At 44.1% G+C, this 21,048-nt stretch overlaps 1 protein-coding gene across 5 annotated transcripts in view; it reads left to right on the top strand.

Moving 5' to 3' along the window:
* SHANK2 (SH3 and multiple ankyrin repeat domains 2) overlaps positions 1-21,048 on the top strand; it is a 3,078,421-nt gene that overhangs the window by 2,825,783 nt on the left and 231,590 nt on the right. The window lies entirely within an intron of this gene.

Genomic DNA, 21,048 nt, shown 5'->3' on the forward strand with positions numbered 1-21,048 from the left:
ATCAAATGAATTTCGTTGCGCGCACTGCATTGCATTGGGGGATGTAGTGCGTGCAACAAAATTCGTTTGATTTATTTAAATGTTTACTTACCTGCAAACCTCCATTATCCATACATTACTAACCCCCACCCTGCCCCTTCCCCTCCCCACGTCACCGCCCCGGCAGGTACTCCCCTACCGACCGCGGCTGATAACCTTAAAGCTGATGACCAATGTCACCTGAATCCTGAGGTTACAATATAGGACCATCTGACACGTTACTCACTCTGCCCTCTCTACTCACTTGAACTCTTTTTTTTATCATTAATCACCCTTCTTTTTCTTAAATGCATGAGCCACACACTTTCTCTTCTCAATGGTCCACCTCCCTTCCTCTGTCACGCTTTTCTGCATTTTCATTTGCACCCCTGTTTTTGTCCATACTCAGGTGCGCTGCTCTGTCATTCTCATTCCCTCAAGCTGAGCACACACTCCTTTTCCTAACAGCCATCGCACTATTGTATTTCATACACACCTTGCTCACATCTCCCTAACACGTGTCTCCTGGTCTAAACGCCTTTTTTCATCATGCTATCAAAATTCCTGCTTATTTATCCCACATGCTCCATTTCCCAGCACGTTGTCACTGACTCTCACTCTTTTACTTCCCAGTGAAATATTCCTCTTATACATACCTACATTCCATTCTCTCTTACTAATCCTCCTTTCCGTCACAAACCCCACTTTCTTGCCCTTCTCGGAGTCATAGCCAGTTTAAAGAGCCATTAAAAGTACACGATAAAATTGTTAAAATGCAGTTTAGAACAGATACTCGTCACTATATTAAAAAGATCATCACTTATACTGCCTCCAAAAGAGTTCAAAAGCATATTTTTCTCCTTAACTTAATAGCAGTAACAATATAGCTCAAAACAGCAGTGCAATGGTTAAACGAAGACAGGCCTTGTGTTTACTAATCCCTCTTTATACGAAGTAAAGTGCTTTTACATTAGAAAAGTCTGTCTAAAGGGAGCAGAAGAGTAAATAGTGTGCAGTTGATTGGGCAGATGTACCATCGCAGGAACAACACTGGAGAGATTGAAACCATGTACCAACTATAGGAAAAGCTACTAAAAAATGTATTGTTTTCAGTCTTAACCTAGTCAAGTGGAGTCAAGGCACTGGGCTAACAACCCAGGACAAATAAGGTTCCACACCTACAGTGGTAACAATTTCCAGATGACTAGTGACTGAACTCATGTCAAGTGTTCGTCCAAGTCTCATGTCATCTCTATGTGATTCGAAACTCTGTTAAACTATTCTCTTTAGACTTAGTAGCAATACTTTCCGGTGTATCAAACAGATGACTAAGACCCAAGGTATAAAAGTTGTCTTTGTCATAAGTTATCCATGGAATGTAAATTGATACTCGTATAGCGCACTACTCACCCGCAAGGGTCTCAAGGCGCTTGTACGAATACCGCTGTGGAACCCATCCTGGCTTTTCCTGTGAGGTGTCCACTCCTGGGCACCCCCAAGGTGGAGGCCAGGCATCCTTAGCATTGTGGGGGCCGTTGTGGAGATTAAGCAAGCTATTGCCCAGAGTTGCAGAGTGGGACCCATGATTAGAATAGGCACCAAGGCGAGAATGATCAGGTCCGTGGAATTTTGAGCCCAAGACCCGCCGAGGCGGGGAATTGAACACTGGTCCCGGGCTAGACCTCTGCATCAGGGTCTGCTGCTCTAACCATTGAGCCAACCATTGAGGCAACATTTTCTAGACTAAGGCAGTCCATTTGCACCTGTCTGAAAAATTCTGCCCATGGGTTGAGCCATAACTTTAACCACAATAATAGCTGAGCAATTGTAATGTGGCCCTCCCCATATCCTATGCCCAATTCTAAATGAGAGATGAGATTTGAGGTAGATTTTGGGATTGGTAAGAGCCTACATAAAAACCTATTTTCTGCTACCTGTAGCTTCCCAGGGGCAGCATAGCCCCACACTACAGGGTGAAATTGCAGCTAATCCATTCTTGTTCGTTGATAAACCACTCTTTACTGCCATGCGAGCTTTCCAAAAAAAGGGGTGCTGGCCCTTCTCACACACTTAATGGCTATTCCACTGCCTTCTCCTGGTCATATCATTCTCTGTCGAAGCTCTGTTTCTTACAGGGACTTTCAGGTTTTCGCTGTATTCTTTACACAGGAGCAGTCACTCAATCAAGCATGACTATATTTGTATGTTTTCTATAATCTGTATGAATGTTGATCATTTTTTAAATTAGGTGTGTGTAAACAATCCTGTGTGCCACAATTTGGTAACATTATCTCAAGAGGTTTAGAACAATCGTATTGTGCAAATTATGAGTTCAGATGAAATATTACAATCCAGATAAGTGTTAATCTTCTTCTTTAATGTTCAAAACAGCATCCTTTTGAGTTCTAGCCAACACGTGTTTCGTCTAATAAGCAGTATTTACATACAGACTTCATCAGGGCAAAACATGTATTGAGATACTGGCAACACCAATCCCTACCAGTCCCAAGCGGCGCGTTAAGAAGTAAAGTAAATGTTCAAAGTGGAATCCATGAAAATCTAACACTTCAAGTAAAAAAAGGTGTTGGTACCCTCGTCAGGGCATAGTCAGGTCACACAATCGAGTAGACTGCGTGTTCAAATGAAAGTGGCAGCACGAGTATCGGCATCGATACTCGTGCTGCCACTTTCATTTTTTACTTGCAGTATTAGATTTTCATGGATTCCACTTTGAACATTTACTTTACTTCTTAACGCGCCGCTTGGAACTGGTAGGCATTGGTGTTGCCAGTATCTCAATACATGTTTGGCCCTGATGAAGTCTGTATGTATATACTGCTTATTAGACGAAACACGTATTGGCTAGAACTCAAAAGGATGCTGTTTTGAACATTAAAGAAGAAGATTAACACTTATCTGGATTGTAATATTTCATCTGAACTCATAATTTGCACAATACGATTGTTCTAAACCTGCTCGGGATACAAAGTGTATATTCTTTGTGGATGTGGATTTCTTCATCTAATGGTGACGGTTTGATAGACGTCATCCCTATCCTTAGTAGCAGCCTCATATTGTTCCATATTTACCTATGACAATTGAGTACATGCGTATAACCTTCTATCTACCGTTCTTTTGTTTTGTCATCTTAAGAGGCCCTGCTGATGAGGTCTGAGGAGAAAGGAATATGCAAGGTTGTAGTCTCAAATCCACCCAGTGATGTTTTAAGTGAAATATAGAGATTTAGTTAGGAAGTAGGAAATAAGTGAAAATAAGGGACCATTTATACAATACTAGATTTTGTGTTGAATTTTGGTATCTGCAGAGGCTTGTGTTGCGCCACTGCTATCTCGGCTCCCAGTAACAATTGCGGCAGGGGGGCTGGTTGTCAACATTGCCAAGGCTGTTGGGTTCCCAGTGCGACCCCCGTGCGTGTGCTACTACTTTCCTATGTTTAGAGGACGCGTGCACTGCTGCTGCCGTGATCTGTTTATTTGGCTGGTGACCCTGAGAAAATATGTTATTGTACGAGCTCAAACCATTGCCTTTGTTGTAGTTACTGATGTAGAATCTAACGCAAAAGATACAGTCCATTGTGATCGTTCAAGAAAATCATGACTCATTGTGCACGTATTATTTTGTCACAATAGCTTCATCTCTGTGGTCAAGGCACAATAAAAGAACCACTATCACTCCAGGCGGATGCCACACAGTTCAGCTGCTGGAGCATTCGACAGTAAAACAAGAACACTAAAGGGTAACTCGGTCCTATGAGCTCAGCTCGCGCACAGGCGTCGCTGCAGGCCCCTTAATATAGAGGCCTATGACACTCGGCAGCAGGTCACACCCTGCATCAGTCAGGGTGAGCCGTGACAAATCCTTTCTCCCGGAAGAACTGCCCTTGGTGGATTGAAATTTGATATTTTTTTTTTATTCCTGTTGTGTTTGTCACAGTTTTTCTCGTGTTGGACATAAACGTGAACGAGAAAAGTAAATCGGCAAGAGAGGCTGCTTTTAATAGCCCACGCGCCCACGCAGGCAGCACAAGCCGCCCCCACACAGGCGTCCACACAAGCCGAGCCCTCCCCCCTCAACGCACGCGCGCACAGCTCTTCGCCCCGCCCCCTGCTCCAGTTAGGCTTTGCTATTGGTTGTCTCTTGCGCTTCATGGCCGTGTCGGGTGGACCAGGGGGGTGTTTTGCTGCCCGTGACGTTGTGTGATGTGACTCCGCCAGAGGACTTTCTGTCCAGGACTGCGCGCGCCGCAGCAGGAAGAAGCTCACGGCCATACTGGCGGATCTCGTGCCTGAGAAAGTTGTCAAACCTGGAATGAAACGTTCTTCTGCTCCTTGGTTCTCATCTAAGCTTAGAGAATTACGTCAAAATTGCAAGAGAGCCGAAAGAACTTGGAGGAAAGACTATAACCCTCGTGAGAGAGAAAAATTTAAAGATCTGACCAAATCCTATCATAGGATGATCTGGAGTGAAAAAAAATCCTTTCTTGAACGGCGGATAGATGAATCGGATAATTCCTGTAAGGAAATTTTTAAAATTGTTAGAGACTTCACTTCCCCATCCTTAGCCACGTATGTGCAGTGTCATTCAGAATCTTGGCTGAATGAACTTGCACGTTATTTTGTTGAGAAAATAACCACTATTCAAGCCGACCTTGCCACTCATTCCATTCAGCCTCGGGCTGTGGATCCTGATGCTATCTCTCTTGCTATTCCCACTCTTTGGGAATTTCCGCAGCTAAGCCTTACTGCTTCACTGGATCATTTGACAAGCTTGAAATCGGGCTCTCCCCTTGATCCTTGCCCGGTCTCGTGTCTTAACAAAATAGCCTCTGTGCTAAATAGTCCCATTAATTCCATTCTAAATTCCTCATTGTCCGCCGGCATTGTGCCACAGGCCTGGAAGAGCGCCTGTATTATTCCTTTAATAAAAAAACCAACTTTGGATCCCATCATACATGCCAACTATAGGCCTATTTCCCTACTCCCTGCTTTGGCAAAGGTGGCGGAAAGACATGTGCATCGATCCATCTCCGATTTTATCGAGATTAACAACTTATTGCACAGTACTCAATCTGGGTTTCGTGCGAATTATAGCACCGAGACCACATTACTGGAAGTCACCACTGCCATTAGGGAGGTTTTAGACTCAGGAGGAAAGGCCATGTTGGTTATGTTAGACTTGTCGGCGGCGTTCGACACCGTTCCCCATGACACTCTCCTAATTCGACTCTGGGATTGTGGTCTAAGGGGGACGGTGTGGAAATGGCTTAAATCATTTCTAGCCAACCGTCGACAAACGATCTGGGCGCCACCTCACTCCGCAGCTATGTCAGCCCTGGAAGTGGGGGTCCCTCAGGGGTCTATTCTTAGCCCCCTGCTTTTTAACATCTTTATGGCCCCCCTTGCAGAGGTTGCGGAGTTGTTTGGCGCCCAGATCGTGTCTTATGCTGATGACACCCAGCTCTTGTTCACTCAGAATAAGAACGAGGTGTTTGATGGGACCCGCATCAGAGGCTGCTTAGAGGCAGTCTTTGATTGGTTCAGGAGGCATGGCCTGAAATGCAACTCCGATAAATCGGAGCTGCTCTTTTTCGGGTGTGTCTCCGAACCAAACTGGAAGAACTGGTGGCCTCAGGATCTTTTTCCCCCTGCCAATGCCAGTACCAAGGCTAAAAACCTTGGTATTATTGTTGACAACGAGTTGACTTTTGGACCTCAAATAGCCTGTCTTGCAGGGAAGTGCTTTGGTATCCTACGGATGCTTAGGAAATTCCTCCCTTTGGTTTCTGTGAATCATCGAAGGGTTATTGTCCAGGCATTGGTAGGGTCGCGCCTGGACTATGTTAATGTCCTTTATTTAGGTCTTCCTAAGTATCTTGTAAGAAGACTTCAGGTCGTGCAAAACTCAGCTGCTCGGGCCATTTATGGTCTACCTAGACGAGCTAGTGCTTCCAATCTGCTGAAGGAATTGCATTGGCTTCCTATAGCCAAAAGGGTGCTGTTTAAAAGCCTGACGCTTACCTATAAGGCCCTCCATGATTTGGGCCCTAGGTATATTAGAAAGCGCCTTGCTTTGTACCAACCGAGCAGAGCTCTTCGCTCCGCCTCCTTGTCTACAATGCGCGTTCCATCCATCAAACGAGCCAGACAAGGGGGGCGTTCGTTTCATTACCTGGCCCCACGTGCTTGGAATGAACTTCCAATTGCTCTTAGACAGGCCCCTAGTCTGTTGTCTTTTAGAAAGGCATTAAAAACATGGCTTTTTATTTAGGAATCGTGTTGTCTTTTATTTTCAGTTATGTTTCCTTTCCATTAAAGGTCCTCTTCGCCAAAGCGCCGGGACACTCCATTGTGAGTAGCCGTTGCGCTATAGAAGAGCCAATTAACATAACATAACATAACATAACAAGCTCCCTGTAATTGTATTCATTTGAAGCTGGCTCGCAAATTGGATTATGTGCTTTTTTACTGCTGCACTCGAAAAGCAAATAAAAGAGGAAGCCTGCTGATGGGGTAAATCCTGCTCACTCTAGTAGCCACAGGCAGGAGCACAGGCCTGTGTGGTGTTGTCTGGCAGTAATTGAGGGCCTTGTGTGCTGCAGAAGGCAAACATCTCATCACAGGCACTGACCACTGTATTTTCAAATGTGCCGTCTGCTGTCCGCCTCTGACGAACCAGGGACCAAGGCCCAGCTCCTTCTGCACACCAACTTGTAGGCTTAAAATGACTTTTTAAAGAGATAGGCGTTGGTTATGATTATTCAGAAGGACTGGAAAAAAAATAGAGTGCTTCACCTATGTTAAAAAAACCACAAGATAATGCATAAACGAATGCACAGTGCAATACGTAAAGGAGTGTACAGCACACTTTAAAATATGATACTACACACTATGGGACATGTTCCGTTACACTGCACAATGCATTAATCACATTGTGCACAACAACGGATGATGCAGTGTTGTACAGTGTACAAAACAATGCATTGCACTTTGTAATACATATCACAATGCAATTCAGTATGAAATGTATTTTTAGTTTAATATACAATCTAATACATGGTCAAATAAATCCAACATGCAATGAAATATGCAGTAGCAAGAGGTGCATTGCAATAGACACGGCAACCTCATGAAATAATACTCGTATAGTGCAAAACACAACATCGAACCCAGAGGTTTTTAATTAATGGGGTAAAACTGTGGCTTTGCAACTCCAGGAGTACTTTTGCTTCTGACTCGGGTACTTGTTGGAGTAGCAAGTGCCCCCCCCCCCTTTGATTTTTGCTCGCTGTGCTCCTTCTCATCTACCAACAGAGCCAGAATGCTGAAACTCTGACTATGAACCAGTTCTTTCTAATCCCAAACCATCCCCTTTGTGTCAGTTGACTTCAAGTGATCAGTTTTTGTTGGTGGGTGAAACGTATCTGTGTGTGACATTTTTGGCAGCTTCTCAGTTGTTCCTACTTTGTACTAGTGGTTGCTGAACGGCTACAGTGGTCTGTCACATCTTGCCAGAAATATTTTAAATAATCCAAAAGTCACCTATGTTCCCTTGAGGGGGAGCATAGGGGTGAGACCGGAGCTTTCCCGAGGTAGCCAAGACATCGTTGTTTTATCTGCCCCCCCTTTCCTAGTTGTAAACAGAGACTGACATCCATAATAGTGAATGAGTTCAAAACCTAGGTTTGCACACCTCCCTGTGTGCCCAATATGCACAACAGGGCTGTGTGCCTAATTAACCCAAAAAAGTGTGGTCTGCAGTGCAAGTAGTAGCATGCTTCTACACACGCTGCACTTAGCTCGGATACCTCACCATCTTCTTGAGTCATCTGTTCGCCCTCCCTGATTAGGTAGCCCGGTGCCACTGCAGATACCCTGGCAGCGTGGCGCCTGAGTCCTGCTCGGTTCAGGGACACCTCAGCTTTCTTTCGGAGAGATGGGTAGTGGATTGTGACTATACTCGTCTGCGTGAGATTCTGGGGGATGGGGAAGCTGTGCCTACTTACTACTGGTCTTAAGCGCCCTTTGCTCCATGTCTAAAGGTGCCCCCCCTTCCAAATGATCTCCTAATCACCAAAGAACCAGATTTTTTTTTACAAATGGACAGCTGCCAGAAGACGAGCTTTTAAGAGACAAAGTGAATTTGATGACTCTGGTTTATGTACTTTAAGTTAATGGGTACATTACATTTATACAGTATTTTCCCAATAGGATCTATAATGTAAAGTTTTCGTTTTTTTGAGTTGATTAATTTTTAGGTCTCGAACCTGGCGACGCAGCGCGGAGCGCTGTGGCCAGCGAGATGCGAAGCACTGTCGCCAGCGAGATCTATTTTTGCTGACTTGCCTCGGAAGCGGAACAGGAGATGGGCACGCGCAGGTCGATTGGAGCTTGTGCTTACGCACATACAGACACGTGGTGTGCACATCTCCTGTCCCCCTTCCGTCCACGCAAGCCAGCTGCATGCAGTCACTGCGCCAACAAACACACATACGTGCACCAGCCGCCCCCAGCCAGTGCACGCGTACTCGTCTCCCTCAACAACAAACACACACACACACGCACCAGACACCCCCAGTCAGTGCATGCATACTCGTCTCCCTCAACGCGTGCATGGCGTGCTTTCGTTTTCCCTCCATCCTGCATTTCAGCCCACGCTCCGCCCTCTCTGTGTCTTCACTCCTACCAGCCCTGCAGCGCTGGTACCGGTAGGCCAGAATAAAATTACGAGAGGCCAGCTAGCTCTTTAATTTTATTTTAATGGTGAGAAACACTGTTCATTTCTCACTGGGGTTGTTAAAGGTGCACAATATTAAGTGTTGTTTGTCTCACCTCACTATTACTCGAGTAACCAGAATGCTTTTTGGTCAGTGGAGAAAAAGCACTTTTATTCGTTGTTTAGTCTTTTTCTTTCTTCTTCTCCTGTCTTTTCTTTTCCACTATACGAGAGAGTGTTGCCTATGATGATAATTGGGTACACTGGAAATTGTCAACCAGCAACCCTATTGGCGGTTCTACCGTGAGGGACTCTCTCTCGTTTCCCAAATATTTTTTATTTCATGTATGGTGGGTCTTCTGGATGGTAGTTGACGTAGTTTTACACATTTTACAAATGCCACTAAGATTGGGACACATAAGTGGACTATACATGAGTTGGGTATTGTAAAATTCGAACAAACTCATCCCTCTGCCACAACAAGAGTAGATAATTAGTGTCTCGAGGGTGAGGCCACATTTTGCATACTTCAGTTTGAGTGGGGGGCGGCCTCTTTCCCTTGTTTCTTCCCCCTTGGCTCCTAGTATTTTGACAGGTAGAATGATGCCCAAGATGCGTGTGCTGTGGCTCCTCTGGACCCTGTGAGCCCCCGGCTGGGCCGGCATGTACTCCCGGGAAGACCCGCTGGTCATCTTGGACTCCGACTCTGTCCGCTCTCACCTGTTGAACTCCACCAGCGCCTGCTACACTGAGTTCTACACATCCTGGTTTTTTGTTGATTTGGCGGCCACCTCCCAGGTTCGCACGAGCTGCGCAGCACTCTTCAAGTACGCGAAGTCCGCAGGCGCCGCCACTGGGCACGAGCCGCAGGCTACGCCGATGTGCACGATCATGGCGTGCCTACAACGTGCGCATGGAGCTCTTTCACTTTCCCTTGTTTTTAAAGAGCTGCAGTTTTAAGACACGCTTAATGATCTTTTGTCATGTTCGAGAATGGTGCCGCGCATTTGCTCGGCTCGCCGAAATCAATTTACACTTAACAATTCTATTCCATAAACATCTTTGTCCCCGATGTGAACGCCCCGTGACCCTGTTCTCGTAGGTTTTTGCTCAACTGCACAACCTCTTTTTCTTTCATATGTTTCAATATTTACAGCATTGCATGCATCTGAAGTCTGCATCAGGGAGCTTTTGAGTTCGACTCTCGGAATGCTTCTGCATTGCGACAAAGTTCTTTTTTGCAGGAACATGGAGCTCCTCTTCTGGGTTCTATCTGGGGGTGAAATGAACTCATCTCCCACCCCCACACCCACCCCACCCCCCATGTCTCTTCCCGGGATCAGTAGTTCTGGTTGAGACGGACAACCGGAGGACGAAAGCTGATGCGGATGGGTTTGGGGCAAGGCTTACAAACCTTCCTGGCCAAGGCCTCTCCCCACAGAGCCCTCTACCCGTTAGTCACCCAGGAGTCTGAAAGTTATGGACAACAATAAGTGCAGTGGCAGGGAAGGTGTCACTGACGTAAGCCTGTCAAGAAAGATCGCCAGTATTACAAAATATATCCAAAGAAGAACAAGCATTTGCAATGCAATGGGTTGCCCATTTGTGAGAGTTTGAGCTATAGGCATTAAAAATTACAATGCTTTTTATGTATGTGTTTTGAAAACTTGCAAGCGGTCGGAAACACGCATTTTTCTAATTATAGTCGTTGCTTACGAGAACCAAGGCTGGTAGTCACTGCGCCTCGTTTACTGACAGACTTGCTTATCCTAAGCAAGGACTACAATTACAAAATGCTTATTTACGCACAGCTTTCAGGTTTTCAAAACACATAAATAAAAGGTATTGTTATTTACAATGCCAATAGCTCAAACTCTTGCAAATGCGAGACCTATTGCATTGCAAATCCTTGTTTTCTATCTATTGGAAACGATAAATAAGAACGTTTGAATGTAATTTTCTTTCAATATCAAATCAATATTATTTTGATCCGTTCTCGTGATGCCCCTAAAAAGAGTGGGACCCTTAGGCTGGTGCCTACTCTACCTATTTGGTAATCCGTACATGTGCACCTGCAAAGGATATTAGAGACGGGGGCGTAGAAAGGACTGCAGGCATGTCTGGAACATCAAAGTGTCCAGACAACTGTTCCAAATAATGCTTCAACAAGGCACAGGGCCACAAGATTGCCTATAATGCTCTTAAGCATATAATACAACATAATGCTCTTATCTCTTGGATATTACTGTAATCTATCTAATTAATACAATTAAATCACACACACCAGTTGTGCTCCGCAGGTCTGTTTGCAGACTGGACATTGACAGTCACATGAGACTCCTGTACTTGAGTCCAATCTGCTGCCTGCTCCTAGGAAGCCTTGGACTGACCATCGCACCTGCCCTCGGAGAGTCACGTGTACGTAAGACGTCACCTGACTATCCCATAGAAGACTAGCAGGGCTTGTGGCCTATGTCCTGGCAACATCAGTGGTACATGACAACACCCGCACACTTCAAATGCACGGCTGTCAAGAACCACAGACCGACCCGAGAACAGGCCCCGCCTGACAGATAGGCGTCTCCAAGTCCACGCATGACGTGCTGAGAGCCACGCACGCCTGCCGCCAGCCACAACCTGCTGGTGGAAAAGATGCAGACGAACCCGTGACCCTCGCACTAATGACGTGCTCGCTGGGTTGTTTCATCGGAGACCAGTTTTTATTGGTTCAATCTGTCCTCGTTTTTAAGGTTAATAATACCTGTCATTGAGTTAACATCCATGACTGAAACACCTAAAACGGCGGCGACCAGTTCAATAATCTTAATATCAATTGTTAAAGCTATGTTTTCTGTAATTTTAATCTGTCGATATTATTAGAAACATTGGTATTATCTTTACCGTTGTCGATATGAGCGGTAGTCGGATGTTAGATTCACAGGGGCATATTACCAAAGATTAGTGATATTTATCGCTAACGATGCTTAGCAACGAATTTTTTAACGCTAAGCATAGCCGGAAATTATCGCAGCGATAATTTGCTATTCGCAAGGTTTTTCTCAGAAGTGATAAAAATCCTCGCGCTAACTGCCAAATGAGAGATTATCGCTGGAAAACCAACGATAATCTCTCAAAGTTTGGCGTTAGCTTGATGATAGGGGCTCACAAACTTAGCCATGATATCCACCTTCCATAGGATATCATGGCTAAGTCAGGAAAATACCAGGTGTAAAAAAAGCAGTGCTAACCGCGGTTAGCGCTGCTTTTTTTATCACTAACAGGGTTAGCGAAATCCTTGATAATAGGAGAAATATCGCTTAACAAGATTTCTCCTATTATTTTTCTCTGGAACGCCCCGAGATGCAAGGGGAAGCGTAGAGAAAAAGGGTGCTAACATGCGAATTTGCGTGTTAGCACCCTGTTGCTGATAGGGAGATAATTTTATCTCCGCTTTCTTGGCTTTTAAAGCCAAAAAAGCGGAGATAAATCACTTGATAATATGCCCCACAGTCCGTCTGACAGCTCGCTGGGCTTTTTGTACTTTACCTACTAATGTTCGCTCGAGGCACTTTCGGGGCATTAAAGTGTGTTAACCGCATGCGTGCGGCGGATTTTTTCACGCTGTGCGGCGTTTTTTAAAAAAACGCGTTACACACGAGCTGAGCTCGTCATGAGCATGCGAGCGACGCAACTCATGACGAGCTCAGCTCGTCATGAGCATGGAAGGGGTTAAGGGTGAATTTAAAAAAGCACGCCCACAATGGGTCCACTGGATTTGTATATTATCACAGGAAGTAACAGCATGGCCCACGTGTACACGCACGCGCTTTTACTGTAACCCAGTTTTCTAGTTTGATTGGACTTATTGTACCGACCAGGTATGGATGAAACGTTGATGCCGGCCTCTACGGATCTAAAACGATGAGTTACTCTTTGCAGACGAGCCACAGCAGCTGGCGCTGCACGCACTGAGCTGTCTTATTTCAATCGGATGGATAGATGTGAGTAGGTGGGTTCATGGATGGATGGATGGATGGACGGACAAAACGGTGGCTGGATGGAAGCACTGACAGGTGGATGGCTGGACTGACGGATATGTGGGTGGACGGATGCATGGATAATAGGATGGGTGGATGGATGTGGGTAGGTTCATGGATGGATGGACGGATGGACGGACTGACGGGTGGCTGGGTGGATGGATTAGGTCGGTTGAGTGTTTTTAGTTTAATTTCTCAATGTACAATGCATACATAAGCACCAGGAGATCCTAGCTACAACGCGCAGAATAAATAAAAACAATAGCACAACATTAACAACTTACAACATAAGCTTCAAGCGCAATGCCACCAAGAATAAAACCGAAAGAGCGGCTGCCTGCGTGGGTGGATGGATGGCTGGTGACGTCTCATAGCATGAAAGACGTGTCTTAAAAAAATGATAGAATCCTGATGTCAGGTTTGACGTTTTTTGACGCTGTTGATTTGTTCCACCGCTTAAAGCAATTTCAAACACATGTGAGTTTGAGTATGCAGGTGGTCTTTGAGGCATACCCGTGCAGACAAAGATGCTCATTTAATTAAGTCAAATTGCAATGCAAGTTGGGTTCGGATATGCGTGGCAGCGCTTATTCACCCTCGCTCCGCGGCGCTCAGTGCCCCCTCTTTACTTGCATTTAATGAACGCGGGAGCAATAAACGTGCCATTGACTCCTGCATTACGGGAGCACCGCCGTGCTGCCAGTGCTGTAAATCTCGGCCAGTGGCTGACGTTTAATTGCTGACAAATACCGTTTTGTGGCGTTGATTCATTTCCGAGTCATCCCTCACTCTAGCTACCTCGGCTCCCCGCGGACGGCGGAGGTTTTCTGGCCGACGGACGCTCCTTGTCAGCGCCTGCTTCCCTCGGTTATGTATTTTGTGTCCGTAACTAAACACGAACAATCATCTTTGCTGCCAGAAAGCAACTGCCCTTGTCGCAGAATGGAAAGGAGGAACACAGCACACTATTCCAGTATTGCAAGGTGTGATCTGGTGCAAATAAACATTCAGATCAGTGTTGCACTACTCCAGCAGTCTGTTTAATCCAGTCTCTGTACTTTTGTAGATTGGATCAGCAAATAGATATTTCTCTTTTTTGCTTTTGGGAAATAGCCGCGGTCCTTCACAAGTGTAATTACACACCATTATTGATTAAGTTACAAAATTATGCATCTCCCGGAGGACCCTGCTGTAATTACCTGGCTCATTTTACCAGCCACGGACTGATGAGAGTCTGGTAGGCCCTACCAGGATTCGAGATTGCGCTCTTCAGGTAGCACACGCTTTGCTGTAGCTGCAGTCAATAAGGTGGCTTTCTACAAAAGACCACGAGGCAGATTAAAAGGCCAAGGGAAGCAACATTAATATTCTTGTAAAGATTTTGATGTAGCTCGCTAATGTCAGAACAATGGCCAATTCACAAAGTTGCACCCTCTTCTGCTGCTCCTGGCTTACTTTGTGATTCCGGGAGTAACCCGTCAGGAGTACTCTTGGTATGTTGATTCAGGAACAGACATGGGGAAAACTACAAGTGTAAAACCAAGGCCACTTGAATTATGCGACATGAGAAGACACAATTATGTGATATCATTATTTTGTTGTTGTTTCAAGTTAACACTGTCCACGCAAAAGTTTCAACTAATTAGCAGTGATTTAACACCCAAATACAGCAATATACAAGTGAAAGGTGACCAACCATCCTTTGCTAAGGACCGTCCACTGCACAGCAACATGTGTCGTTACATGTTTAGTAATTTTTGATCCGTTTGAGAAAAAAACATTTTGCAAATTTAGCAGCAGATGATGGATTATGTTGCAAATGCACGAATTCCATAGTTATGCGGAAAACACTCCCACCAGAGTATCACTTAATTCCACACCTTCTAATAGCAATTTCTACCCTTCCCTATTAGTATACAAATGACGTGATGGCCAAATCAGCAGTAGTAAAGTGAGCATATCTGTGAGAAGAGTGACATAATCTGAGAATCAGAACTCTGTTTCAGTTCAAACAAAGCACAGCATGAAGGAAGCAAGTGCCAGTTGCATTTTTAAAACGGTGTTAGGTTGAAGAGTAGTCTGTTGCTGTTAAAAACACATCCTATAAGCATTAAAAAATACGAAAACTTGAAAAAAATAATACCTTTACTACTATTTAAATAAAGAGTTGTTTGTCTGACTGTTGAGGCCACAAATATCGAACTACTAAAACATCCACCAGCACAACACCATCAAGGCAAGTATGTAAAGATTTACATATATTTAGTATTCTTAAGTCCTTATCTTTGTATTTTATAGGTAAAACGTGTGATATTCTGTTAGGACACCACAGAGACCATTCAAATCAGATTAATAATAGATAATGGATCAATTTAACAAAAAATTTAATACCCTCACTCATTTTCTGGTTTAAGGTGAACACTATATGTTGCCAGATAATATTCGTGTATGTATATGTGATTTCGTCTTGTTCCCATGTCAGTCGTCTTTTTTGGAAACAAACTGGTAGCCTCGTTTTACACAATTAATTACAGTTTAATGGATCTGGCCTAAGCAATGCAGTAGTATAGCTGGCAGTAAACTTCAGATCTGTGGACGGACAGGACCACAGCAGACTCGGTGCCATGAGGTCGTACCAGCAGTAGTCATGATGCATTTGCTGCTAGTGGTGATTTTCCTATCGGTGTGGACACTGCTTTGTTTCCTGTGTTGGGTGTTATTTTCCCTGCTGTGATATGCAGTGTATTTCTGCCAGCAGTAATTCGGAAGATCTGCTCCCACCCACCCCTCCTGTAGTAGGGAACCTTCTGCTAAAGTTACTAAAAGAGCCTTCCAGTGAAGAGAAAAAACAGTTCACTTGTTCAAGTGCCCACAACCAGTGGCAGCTCTTCCGCTAGGGCGGAGCAGAATCGCCCCAGTGCTTTTTTTACTGTGAAAGACTACTTCCGCCCATAGCTTTGCGTTAGGGGTGGAGGCAGGGGCGGAGTGGTAGCCAGCCGCGGTCGGTAGTGTGAGTACCTGCCAGGCGGTGATGTGGGGAGGGCGAGGGGCAGGGTGGGGGGTAGTAAACTATGGATTACGGAGATTTACAGGTAAGTAAACACATAAATAAATAAAAAAAATTCATTGCGTGCACTGCATCCCCAAATGCGAAATTTTTACAAGACCAGAGCATGATGTGCCCTAGCGTAGCTCTGAGTGCAGGTAGTGCCAGCAATGGAGGGAGAGAGACTGAAAGTGACACCTCTGCTTTTAGGGGGGCCGGTAGAACCAACATTCATAATATGTTTCCCCATCCAGTCTCACAACGCTCAGCTAATAATTCTGGTTATCTAGTATTTTCTTGTGATCCTTGCTTTTTACTCTGCAGTTTTGATATACATGTTATTAACTAACCCCTGCCTTTCTTTGTAAGGATATTGCACATATAAAAGATGCCTGGTTGCAAATATGAAAAATAATAGTAGAATACTAGTCCAAGTGCCAACAATAAACACTCCATACAGTATTTAGTAATTACTTATAAAAACGATATTAGTATTAGTTTGATGCAAATCATATCGAAAAAATAAAATTGCTGTAGCCAACATTGTGTAGAATTATGAAGACATTCCATCTTTCCTCTAATTACAGTTCAGCAGCTACATAATTTTGTTGTAACAGGTGACCAGGGATGCCACAACCTGAATACCGTAAGACGAGACGGGTTTTATACCAGGATTGCAGGCTCTAGTCTCTTTATATAGATATTCGGCACTCCGGATACATATGTCCTAAGCGCTCTGAAGCCACCATGAGTGGTTAAGGTGCTTTACACCCCCCACACACTCACGCAAATAAAATGTGCTTTGAATACTAGCTTGAATTGATTAATTGGTAACCGTTTGCATAGAAAGCCAGTGTTTCTTAGAGTGTTAACGGCTGCCCAGGTACCAGTGACATGTGAAAGTCCACCCTCTCCCACACTTGATTTTATTTGTCTCCATCGATAAAAACAAGTGAATAAAATCTGAAACAGATTCCATTTTTGCATTAATAAATTGCAAAGTTGTCTAGCCTATTGTAACCATTATGTAGGCTTTTGCAATGAATTATAATGGCTGTTTAATTCCATTCCAAATTGTGTATTGTGACATCTTCAGCCAGTTCTGCCTTTAAACCTGCAGCACTTTACATTCGGGGAATTGTATTTCCGCACATACTATGGAGTTAAAAGAAACTGCAAGCCCGAGAAGACCAAGTCCTGTTGGTAAAAAGTCAGCAGTGTCTATAGGTATCAGACATGCCAGAGGCCCACTTGGCAGCTCGGTTTGTACAAACGCACTCTCCAGGTCACACCATGCATAGACAAGCTTCATCACAGGATGAATCATACATGAAAAACAACGTTACACAAACCCAGTGACTGGTTCCAGAGATCCACGGATGGGAAGGACCAGTGTGACAGAGCTACTGACAAGACTTGGGGCAGAGGTGAAGAGAGAAAGTTTGAATAAAATGAAAAAGTGATACAAGAATTTTAAGAAGACAAAAAGGAAGAACTATTGACACAAAAACGGATCAACGTGAAAAGAAAAGAGATTGATTAAGAATTACATATGTTGTTTTATTGCGGGTTTCTAATTCTTTAGCGAACATTTGACCTTAGGACGTTTATATGTTTATATGTAAATCTTTATATATCCTGAAGCTGGCTAAAATAGCGCCCCATAGGGTGCAAGGAATAGATACAATCAGAGGCAACCTGCCTGTGGCAGCTGTGCTTGGCTCTAAAGTGGCAGGGGGTTGTGTAATATGGCCCTAGAGAGGTATGCCTTCAGCACTTCACTAAATTTAAAGCGGGTAGGGGCTGTACCCCTGAGGACGAGAGGGTCCCAGATATCAACATGTAAAGGACCAAGACGGGCCGCCTCTTCCTCAGAGCCAGTGTGTACATGTGATGTGTGTGCCTGGTGTGTCCTGAGGGGTGTTGCAGGCAGCACGCCTGTGGTTCTAGCCTGCTTTCATACATGGAGTGGGCCTCCGGCAGCAATAGGCCTCGATGTCTTGTCATGCTTGACGCCCCATTTATTCCTGGAAACACATTAAAGTGCTTTCCTGGAAGACACAGATATTTCGCTGTCATAAAAACGCTTTATTTGTACCATCGTCCTTAGCTTCATCTGGGTAAGCCGGACATCTTTAACAAATATTTACTTATAAAATGTCTCCCTTCGAATGTCAGGAAATAATCAAGGAGAAGAAATGCATCTATCTATCTATCTATCTATCTATCTATCTATCTATCTATCTATCTATCTATCTATCTATCTATCTATCTATCTATCTATCTATCTATCTATCTATCTATCTATCTATCTATCTGTCTATATATCTATCTGCCTGTCTGTCTGTCTGTCTGTCTATCAGTCAGTCTATCTGTCTATTTGTCTTTCAATCTGTCTGTCTATCTAGCTAGCTATCTATCACTCTATCGATCGTTCTGTCTATCTGTCTATCCATCTATCTTTTAGGGCACTTTTGGTCAGATCTCTTCATTCACTAGGTTGGTCTAGTGTCTCTTGCATTTTTCTTCCACCTACCACAGCTTATAGTGGAGGGCAATGATTAAGCCCCAGTGCTTAATTTGAACCAGTGGTTTCTGGTCCTCCGACACTGGCACTTAATGGTCAGCACCACACTTATGACAGTCTACCACAAGGTGGCGGTATCTGGCTAAAACAAAGAAGACCACAACAGTTAATTATGAATTCAATATACATTCAAAATGACTATTGTCCGATCCATTATTATAGCTTTGGGGGCTTGAAATAGTCCGGATTGTCACACTTGTAGAAGTGGATGGTGAGCAGATGTGTTGTTACTATCATCGGTAACTTGGCAGGGGAATGTGTGGTGCCAGCTGCATTGGCCTCCTGACGAGGTACGTGGCACTTATGTTTTTGACAAATCAATCACTGGTTAGCCCTCATCAGCCATTGCCTCTCTTCACTTGAGTAATGGTATTTTTCTGCACGTGTGCACATCTGTCTAAAATGTAGTCCACTTTGATGCCAGGGATAGAAGGTTAACCTTTAATTTATTTATGATTTAATTGAATGATTTTTGGTATTTTGCATGCTGGATTTTTTTAATGTCTTTTTTTGTATATTATTTTGGCAAACATACGCGTGCCACCTTTACAAAGCAAAATGTGCACTTTTTATTAGTAAAAAATATTCTTTTTTGTTTCGAAAACATACAGACTACCTATTACAAAGCAACCTTTTTACGTTTTAATTAGTAAAAAAAATTGTTTTTAAAACATATACACACTACCAATTACAGAGCAACATTTTAACTTTTTATTCATTTTAGACTTTAAATGATGATTGATAACCAGAACACTCTCTTTGATACTTGGCTTACCAATTCATTTTGAAAGGATTATCGCTGAAAATTGGTAACACTGAGCTATTCGAAAAGCTGTGTTTATGTTTACCAGTTCAACATCCTGTTAACGCAGCTATTGAAAACTACATGAGAGCTGTATAGAAGTAGTAGTCCTGCGACAATCTGAAGGGCTGCTAGCACCACCCCGGAAGTGAAGCAGATGGTGGCCTGCTAGTCACAGGACCCCACATCTGCGGTGAGGTGACCTCCAGCATCCAACAACAATGTGAGTTTCGGGTAAAATTGATAACACACCTGTTCCACGTCTGGTGTTAACCCTGTCCTCATACTTTCACAACAAAATTAGCTTAGACCACTATGTAATAGTACAGAGGTGGGCCAAGGCATTTGAGGACGAGGGCTCCATATATTACAAGGTTCTGCAGAAAGGTATCTTCTCAAACCTCTCTGTGATGGCTTGAAGGGTCTGAAAATGTTGGGTGTGAGGACTCTACATTCCACCGAGTGGTGCCCGCCTCTGAGAGGAACCTGTGCTCCCTACTACACCTGCCAGGGACCCAAACCCGGTGGAAGGTATCAATGCATGTGTGTGAGCCCATTGTAGTGTATTCTGAGACGTTTTACCCTCTCGAGAAGTGCCTAGAATCGTTCACGTTGTGCAATGTGTGCTATAAAAAGGGCATAGATTTTTCACTCATGGCACATTTCACCCAGTCTGTGCATGGTCCTCATTTGCATAGAGACCCAAATGTGAGGGCCAGGTACTATGCATACAAGAACCGTGTACCCAGAAGCAGAACGATCATAAAATTGCCCGGGTGCAAGAAAGGGGAAGGCACCCGGGAGAATTTTAGCTCGGTCCTGGGAGCATCAGCTGATGAGGTGAAATACTTTGAGCTGCTAATATACACATTATATATGCGATGATATTTTGAAATGCTTAATGCATGAATCCTATCTGTTATATTACCAGCGAGTCTGTTTTGTTAGGTATGTGACTGAAATGATCACATTGCATGCCTGTGGAATCCTTAATCCAATTCATAGTCCTGTGCGCCCTTCCTTCAGGGCTGGGATAACTGCAGAAGGCAGATCACATCTGTACCGCTAGCAAGAGCAGCAAGAGCAGCTCATTAGCAATGTGGCAGCGAATAGGCAGCCAGGTGCATAGGGGCCCAGAACATGACTACACTATCCTCTCTTTAGGAATAAGCTAAATAAATAACTATTCAGACTTGCCTTCTTCTAAGCCGGAGCGCTTCTGTGGTCCAGCCAGTATCTTACTGCATCTGCCCCATCGCTTCCTGGCTGTGGCATCCCTCCCCTCCTCCACTAAGGACCAACACTCTGAATACATCTGTCCAGTAGCTGAGCTGGAAACCCTGGAAGATGCCTCCTTGAGCGATAGTAATATCCTATCCGATGAATGTGAAATGAAGGCTCAATGCATCAAACCCTCCGCACCAAAGCTTTGTAATAGAGCCTTGAGGCGACCATGAGGCAGCATGTTTGGTGCAATATAAAATCACCATAAATAGGTATTAAGAAAAGAAATAAACAATGATCTGATGATATGGTGCCATTATTAAAATGATGATGTCGGGATAGTAATGCTCTGTTTATGTATATAGCCTTGGAAATGAGCTGCTTTTATCGAATCTTCTAAAGATTTTTTAACAACGCCAAATGCTTTAGTAGTGGGGGTCCAGATTGGTGCACCAAGGTGCAATCTAAACGAGTTTTAGGAAATTTACTAATATGGACATGATACACATTTAGGTTGATTGAATGCAAATTTACTCCATGTGACTATCCTAAACATCATTCACGGATTTTGTACTAGTAGCATAGGGTTGGATACACCTTC

This window comes from Lissotriton helveticus, chromosome 3_2, assembly GCF_964261635.1.
Source record: "Lissotriton helveticus chromosome 3_2, aLisHel1.1, whole genome shotgun sequence".
In the NCBI taxonomy this organism is placed as follows: domain Eukaryota; kingdom Metazoa; phylum Chordata; class Amphibia; order Caudata; family Salamandridae; genus Lissotriton; species Lissotriton helveticus.